The 8,957-nt window shown below is 42.1% G+C and overlaps 1 non-coding gene across 1 annotated transcript; it reads left to right on the plus strand.

Annotated features, from left to right (window-relative positions):
- The first annotated feature begins 8,837 nt into the window (after positions 1-8,837).
- Positions 8,838-8,910, plus strand: TRNAK-UUU (transfer RNA lysine (anticodon UUU)). Its single transcript has one exon. It is a non-coding gene; the product is annotated as a tRNA-Lys (tRNA).
- Positions 8,911-8,957: the final 47 nt, after the last annotated feature.

Below are 8,957 nucleotides of genomic sequence, written 5' to 3' on the forward strand. Positions count from 1 at the left end.
GAGAACATGAATCGGACGATTCTGCACGGACTGAGGACGCGACTCGAATCCATGCAAGGTAAATGGACAGAGGAACTCCCTTCCCTTGTGTGGGCATACCACACCACCAAGAGAGCAGCAACAGGGGAAACCCTGTTCATGCTTGTCTTCGGCGCAGAAGCAGTCATCCCAGCAGAGGTAGGGATACCCTCTTGGCGAAGGCAATACTTTAACGAGCAGACCAATAGCGAGGAGCTCAGATCAGAAATAGACCTACTGGAAGAGAGACAGGATCAGGCGAGTGTAAAAGTTGCCGCATACCAGCAGAGGGTAGCAAAGTACTACAACCACCGCATGAAAGTACGGAACATTCAGCCAGGAGACTTAGTCCTGAGGAAGAGGCGAAACAACCCGTCCGAGCCAGGGTCGCACAAGTTAAAGCCTAACTGGGAGGGCCCATACAAGGTCATCACTGAAATAAAACCCGGGACCTACAAGTTAGAAAAGGTAGGGGGGAAAGAAATCAAGAACACGTGGAATTCCGAAATGTTAAAGAAATATTATTTTTAAGAACCGCTTTTTGTAAGCGTTGTAATAAAAGTGTCTTTTACAAAAAAGTTGCATTACAACAATAAAGGTTGAAAAATTCAAAATACATGTTCGGCTCCCACATGCTAGTTTGCTTTACTCCCCTCTCCAACTTCCACCTCCTCCCCTTCTTCATCCTCCTCTAGGTCCTCTGCAGATTCGGGACTCTCGTCGCCATAACCATGAGAGCTTACACCGTCAAGAGGAATCTCAGGATGTTTAGTCCTTACTTGATCCCGACACCTTCTGAAACCAATTCGATAAGCTTTGGAGGTGTCGATAACGAATCGACTCTTTGTACTTCTTCACCGCAGTTCGAGAAGCAGAAGCAGCAGCAGCAGCAGCCTCTCTGGAAGGAAGTTCCTCCCTACAAAGGTGATCGATCTCTGCCTGCAGAGCCCGCTCGCGGGCCTCGACCTCGTGCAGTTCGTTCTGCGCAAGGACATATTTTTCCCAGGCATCGAGGGTCTGGCGATACATCTCCGCGACCTTCTCCTCCTGGGCTAGAGCCATTGTCGCCAGCTGCAGAGAATACCAATAAGGAAGTTAGCAAGGCTATGCATAAGTCCAAAAGTATAAAGCCCACTTTGAATAGGCACCTGGTACGAAGTATGGCGGATTTTCGCCCAGAGGGCATCAGGAAGGGTACACTGGGCTTGCACAAAATCCTCAGCATGCACAGCCCGACGGAGAGCAGAGGCAGAACGGGTCGGCTCGTGGAAGATGGCTTCAACTAGAGCCTGAGAGTTCGTAGGAGGAGCAGCATGGACCTCATCAGTAAGGGCGCTGGAATCCCCTACTGCAGGTGCATTCTTGTGAGAGGATTCTCCTTCAACCTCCCTTCTCTTCTTCCTGCTCCTGCTAACCCTTTACTTTCTAGCCTCTCCCATGAGAGATTCATACCTGTTGAAGTCCATGTCTGCAAGGATAAAAGAGACAAAGAGTAAGAACACCAACAGTAAAGACGACAACCAAACATACACACATATACATAACAAGGGGGGAGAATGACTTGAAGAAACGGGGCTGATTCCCCACTGCACGAGGACACGCTCCTGGAGCAGCTCCTCGTGAGGGATAATCCCCTGTTCACCGAGGGCACGAAGTTCTTTAAGGATGGCCTGTTCTTCGGGGGAAAGTCTGGGGAGGAGATGGCGCACCCGAACTACAAAAGAAAAAGGGGTGAAAGGAGAAAAGATGAGTTAGATGGATCACCTACGTGTAAGCCCAGAAAAAGAGGGTAGAAAAAGATAAACATGTTACCATCAAGAGGAGAAGACCAGACAAAGGAGCCTGTGTAATCCATCTCTCCCGACGCAAAGAAGTAACGGGTCTTCCAGTTATGGATGGAAGAACTGCCTGGTGAGAAGAGCTTATAACCTGGTAGAGAGTTGAAATAATATAGCTCTTTCTTTGCAGAGTGAGATCGCATTTGGAAACAACTTCTGAAGAGGGGGACGGTAGGCTGATGGCCCAAGTGGAGCAGAAGCACAGCAAAACAGGTGAGCGAAAGATAAGAGTTCGGAACAAGTTGAGATGGTGCTATGCGATAAAAACGCAATACATTATAAATAAAGGAGGAAAAAGGGAGCCGAAGACCCAAATCTAGATAATTGGTATACAGGCAGAGCTCCTCGGATTTTTGGTCAAGGGCTGATTCGGAAGCAGTGGGTAACCTAACAGTGACATTGGATGGTATGGAAAAAAAATAACGAACATTTTGCAGGTCGGAAGAGGTGAGCTCACAACGAGCGCTCCGAACTGTTGTAGGTACTCTTAATGGCTGTGAGGAGGTCTCCATAGGAAAAAACAAGCCTGAAGGAAACACTACTTAAACCTAAGGGTCAAACGAGCAAGCAACAGCAAAGATCAAGAAGAAAGGAGGCCAAGACAGATCAAGACAGTAAAATTTCACACAAACAACTAGGCAATCTTACAAGACAAGATCAAACATACAAAACTAGCGCAAGAACAATGAAGAACATGAAGAACAACAAGACAAAAATGCTATAGAAAGGGAAAGCATACCTAGCACCAAATAAGGGACTTGTGGAACGGAGAAGAGTAGAGAAGGAAGCAGTTCTCTTGGAATGAAGACGAGTGTGGAATGAAGGAGTCCACTGGCCTTTATATAGAGAGGAGGGCACGAATCCCTTTGGCGGGAATCTCAAGAATTTTCATTTACGAGAAGGATTGTGTCTCGAGGGAGGCAAAAGGCACAGAAAATCTCTGACAAGTGCACAGACGAGGCTTCCCGAGGACAACCGCCACCTCGGAAACACCAAGTTGCCTCGGACACAACGTTGGACGGATGGCCATCAATAATGCTTTCCTCCAACCCACTTTCCGAGGTAGAACGCTTTTAAAACCTGCTTTTTTGTATCTCTCGCAGGACAGAAGCGTGCAACGATGCCTCGGGAAAGTGAGATAGACGCGAATGACGACCCAACAGATGAGCACGACTCATTGGGTGGAAGGCCCAAAATGACGAGCACGACTCGTGAGGCTAGAGCAACCCAACAGATGAGCACGACTCATCACGCGGACGGCCCAAGATGACGAGTACGACTCGTGAGGCCAGACCAACCAACAGATGAGCACGACTCATCAGGAGGATGGCCCGAACTGACGAGCACGACTCCTGAGGCCAGAGCAACCCAACAGATGAGCACGACTCATCGCACGGACGGCCCAAAATGACGAGCACGACTCGTGAGGCCAGACCAACCAACAGATGAGCACGACTCATCAGGAGGATGGCCCGAACTGACGAGCACGACTCGTAAGGCCAGAACAACCTAACAGATGAGCACGACTCATCACGCGGAAAGCCCAAGCAACGAGCATTATTTGTAGTACCACACAGCCGAGTAGGTTAGTTAGCTTGGCCTGATTATTTGAAAATCTCAGAAGAAACACCTCGGCCCGAGTCTCTCTTCAAAGAGCTCGGCACGAAGAGTTCGGCACCAGTCATTCTCAGACAGCTCAGCACGAGTCATTCTCAGACAGCTCGGCACGAGTCACTCTTCGAAGAGCTCAGCATGAAGAGCTCGCCCGAGTCTCACTTCAAAGAGCTCGGCATGAAGAGCTCGGCCCGAGTCTCTCTTTGAGGAGCTCGGCGAGAAGAGCTCGGCACGAGTCGTTCTCAGACGGCTCGGCACGAGTCACTCTTCAAGAGCTCGGCACGAGTCTCTCTTCAAAAATCTCGGCACGAATCCTTCTTCGAAAAGCTCGGACAAACAGAGCCCGGCCCGGACAAGCTCGGCAGAAACAGCTCGGCATGAATCCTTCCTCGAAGAGCTCGACCCGAACAGCTCGGCAGAAACAGCTCGGCATGAGTCCTGCTTCAAAGAGCTCGGACAAAGGAGCTCGGCCCGAACAACTCGGCAGAAACAGCTCGGCACGAGTCCTACTTCAAAGAGCTCGGACAAAGAAGCGCGGCCCGAACAGCTCGGCACGAGTCCTGTTCAAAGAGCTCGGACAAAGGAGCGCGGCCCGAACAGCTTGGCAGAAACAGCTCAGCACGAGTCCTGCTTCAAAGAGCTCGGACAAAAGAGCTCGGCCCGAACAGCTCGGCAGAAACATCTCGGCACGAGTCCTGCTTCAAAGAGCTCGGACAAAGGAGCTCGGCCCGAACAGCTCGGCAGAAACAGCTAGGCACGAGTCCTGCTTCAAAGAGCTCGGACAAAGTAGCTCGGCCCGAACAGCTCGGCAAAAACAACTAGGCACGAGTCTTGCTTCAAAGAGCTCGGACAAAAGAGCTGGGCTCGAACAGCTCGGCAGAAACAACTCGGCACGAGTCCTGCTTCAAAGAGATCGGACAAAAGAGCTTGGCCCGAACAGCTCGGCAGAAACAGCTCGGCACGAGTCCTACTTCAAAGAGCTCGGACAAAAGTGCTCGGCCCGAACAGCTTGGCAGAAACAGCTCGGCACGAGTCCTGTTTCAAAGAGCTCGGACAAAGGAGCTCGGCCTGAACAGCTCGGCAGAAACATCTCGGCACGAGTCCTGCTTCAAAGAGCTCGGACAAAAGAGCTCGGCCCGAACAGCTCGGCAGAAACAGCTCGGCACGAGTCCTGTTTCAAAGAGCTCGGACAAAAGAGCTCGGCCCGAACAGCTCGGCAGAAACAGCTCAGCACGAGTCCTGCTTCAAAGAGCTCGGCCCAAACAGCTCGGCAGAAGCAGCTCGGCACGAGTCCTGCTTCAAATAGCTCGGCCCGAACAGCTCGGCAGAAACAGCTCGGACAAAACAGCTCTGCACAAAACAGCTCGGACAAACTCAGCTCAGCACGAGTCCTTCTTGAAAGAGCTCGGACAAAGGAGCTCGGCCCGAACAGTTCGGACAAAGCAGCTCGGCGCAAACAGTCGGCACGAGCTGCTTAATTATTCTTCCAAAAAAAATAAAAATAAATAAATAAATAAAAATAATAATAATAAGAGGAAGAAGGAGAAAAAGAGGAGAACACGAGGAAGTGTTAAAACTTCTAAATGGAAAGATGCAAACACAAATAATCATTCAAAATTCTATCCAGAAATTTGAAACTGAGGGGGGGACAATTGATATGCCCATAATAAATCACGCTAATAAGGGCAGGTCAACGCCTGTCGCATACTTTCTCCAGGTCTGACTTTCTGACGAGTGATTAACTCCGACCTAATGAAGAGGAGGAGAGATTCATGCCGACGCCCTTAAAAACCGAGTAATAGGCGCACGCACTTATGCCGGAGAGCAATTCGCGCCCCCACGCAATAAATCCGAGCCAACCAGTGGTCAACTCAAGCCCCTATAAGAAGGGATTGGGAGTACAGGAAAAGGTAGGTCACATAACACTATTCTACTGTTGCATTTAACCTTCCTTAAAGCCTTCCTCTTACTTAGGCATCGGAGTGATCCCCCGGAGTACACCCCGGGTCCTCCAAGCCTTTGTTCTTTTCTTCTTTTAGGTCAACGAGAGTCGAAGGAGCATCCCAACTATTTTTTTTACCCCGCAACATTATTTTTTTTACAAGTGAAGCTCACATTTAAAAAAAAAAAGAAAACTTAAAACTAGGGTTGAAAAAAAAACTTAAACTTTTGAGGTCTTGTTAACATTTAAAAAATAATAATTAAAATTTGGAATCTAAAAAATTAGACCAATACCAGAGGTATAAAAATATGTTGCTTAACTTTTGCAATTGCTGAGGATTACCAAAATTGCACGTGCTAAGTCAATATAAATTGTAATATACTTAATTATAATAAATATTATAATGTGATTAATGATTTATGATATTATTATTTCATATTAAATTATCATAAATTTTATATTATTAGCAACATTATTAAAAGTTAAATTACCCCCAATACTAATGTCTAGACATTATAATAAAATTCTTATTCTAATTACGAAATGCAACAAACAACAATAACAAACCTTGAGTCTCACTATGTAGGATCAGTTACTTGAATCATTTTCTTTCAATTTCGTACAATTGAAAGTGTTTTTCTCTATTAGATTAAAAACTATTAAATCCTTCATTACTACCTTATTCCAATTTATTTTAGGTTTACTTTTTTTTTTTAATGCCAAAAATAATAAGTAACTCATTTTTCCTTAGAGATGTTATACTAGGTCTACGTTTCAAATGCTCAAACCATTTAAATCATTAATTTCATAATTTATATTCGACCAGTGCTATGCCTAAATTATTGTGTATACGTTTGTTTCTTATTTTATCTTTTGATATTATACCACTCATCTAGTTTGACATCTACTTTTAAACAACTTTTACTTTTTATAAACGTTATTTATTAGTTTTTCAACATTTTGAACTATAAAACACAGTCAATCTTATAGTCATCTTATGAAAATTTTCTTTTAAGCACACAACAAATCTGATGCACTCCTATATTGCACCTAACCTGTTTTAATTAGATGGACTACATTTTATTCAATTTTCCTTTTCCACTTGTATAATATATCAAAAATATCTAAATGTATTAGTGCTATTAATGTTTGATTATCAAGTTTGAACTTATCTCAACCACTACTCCTTCACTAATGAAATTACATTTCATATATTATTTTTTGTTCATACTTAACCTACAATCTTTAGTTTTAATGCGGTTTTCTTAAGTTTTGATTTAGATTCCACCCTGTTCCTATTATCATTAATCAAATTACATTTCATATATTATTTTTCATTCATATTTAACCCTAAAACCTTTAGATTCTAATGTGATTTTTCAAAGTTCTAATTTATATTCCACCCTGCTCTTATTATCATGAATCAAATTACATTTCATATATTATTTCTCATTCACACTTAACCTAAAACCTTTAAATTCTAATGCGATTTTCCAAATTTCTATTATCATGAATTAACACAATATGATCTATAACCAACATACACCAAGAAATATTATTTCGGATATTTATTTAAATTCATAAATCACTTAAGTAAAAAGGTAAGGATTCAAAGTAGAACCTTGATGTATATTTTATACTAAATGCAACAAAGTAATTTATATTTTATTTTTTGTTTGGTGCATTTTAATTTGTTCAATTCTTGTTGTGGATCAAATGCCTAAGAGGCTTCAAATTACATCTTAAGGTTTCTCCTATGCTAAAAAAAAAACGTGGTTGCATAAATAATAATAATGAGTGTCTTATAAATGTTCATACTTGTTCCAATTTAAGTTGATGTGCTTACATAAAGAGGTTTGTTAGGTTTATCTAAAATTATTTTTGATGTAAGCAAAATATGTGATGAAGTGATTCAAAAATTTCTAACCTCTCTTAAAATATGAGCCTCGGAGTTTGGTGGGAAGGCCTTGGTAGCTTTGAAAAGAATTGGCCTTCTATAGGATAGGGCAAAGTTAGACTAAGTAGAGGGAAAAGCATGGTTTCTTTCTATTTCTTGATTAGACTGTTTGAGAGCCTTTCTTCTTCTTCTTCTTCTTCTTTTTTCATTTTTTATTATTTTTTATTTTTTTCGATTACGTTAGGTTTCTCTCATCTCTATCACCACCAGCAGACTCTCCAGTGGATACTCCCCTTCGGGGCATATAACCTAACACGCAACCGGACGGAACCGGCGAGAGAGACTAATCCCACGCCTGCACACATGACGCCTTATCCTTTGAGAGCATTTTTTTTTTATTAGATAGGAACTCTAACCACCAACGAGCCCTTCGGACCCCTTGGTACGATGCCAAACCTACGAATCAGCGTCCTCCACCCCCAAGTCTCGTTGATCAAGACAAAGTCCGGAATGTGGATACGACTTTTGTGTATCAGTTGGACGTTCGGTCAATCCAACCCCCACGACACATTTCTATTACCATTCATGATCCCCGCTGGCTCACAGAACGAACTCTCACTATTCACAGTCCCCGTTGATTCACAGAGTAAACTCTCACCATTCACAGGTACCGCTAACTCCGTGAGTGTATCTACTTGGAATTGAATTTCCAATGCTCTTTCTTACTTGCTGATATCTTTCCTTCGCGTCATGCCCATGGGGGCCTTTGAGTGCTTTTCTTGTTCTTGGGCTATGCTGTTGAGCAAGAGTGTTTAATATCGATTGAACTTATATTTCCCCAATAAAATGAATACCAAAAACATAAAATAAAATAAAAAAATACTGAAATATGATGTTTTGACATATAATAGCTGGCTACATATAACTTATTTTTTTCGTAAGTCCCAACACCCAAATTAATTACTATTGTGCGGTGATAGACTCTATAAAAGAAAATAAAAGTAGACTCTCAAGTATATTAATTACGTATCATCTTAATTTCGATATTTATTATGTTACTTATTAAAAATATTAATTTTAAAATTTTAAGTCATATTTAACTTTGATTTAAATAAATTGAGTTGTTTTTAGATTAAGTTTATCTGTCTCAAGATTTTTGTGATTGTCATGCTGAGTTGTTAAATATAAACAGAACTACTAAATACAGTCCCAATTCATAGTTCTCCAAAAAAAAGGATAGAAAATTTTTAAAAGTGTTTAATAATTGGGTATAATGTTTTCTTACAATAACTTTCATTTAATGCATTTTTATGTGTTTATTATGTCATATATATATATATATATATAGTTATTTTGTAAACATTATATTTTTAAAATATGAATTAACATAAAATAAAAATTAAACATAAAATTAAAATGTAATAAGCATATAATTTATAATTAAAAAATTAAAATGATTTAAAAATTGTACAAAATAAAATCAAAATACAATTTGAAAATTTAAAATAGCCACGAAATGAGCGTCAGAGCCGTCTTAGCTCAGCCGGTAGAGCGCATGGCTTTTAACCATGTGGTCGTGGGTTCGATTCCCACAGACGGCGCTCTGAGAGAGCCGTTTAGTCAATTTCTTCACGGTCTGTTTTTACTG

Source organism: Malania oleifera, chromosome 3 (genome assembly GCF_029873635.1).
Source record: "Malania oleifera isolate guangnan ecotype guangnan chromosome 3, ASM2987363v1, whole genome shotgun sequence".
NCBI classification, from domain to species: domain Eukaryota; kingdom Viridiplantae; phylum Streptophyta; class Magnoliopsida; order Santalales; family Ximeniaceae; genus Malania; species Malania oleifera.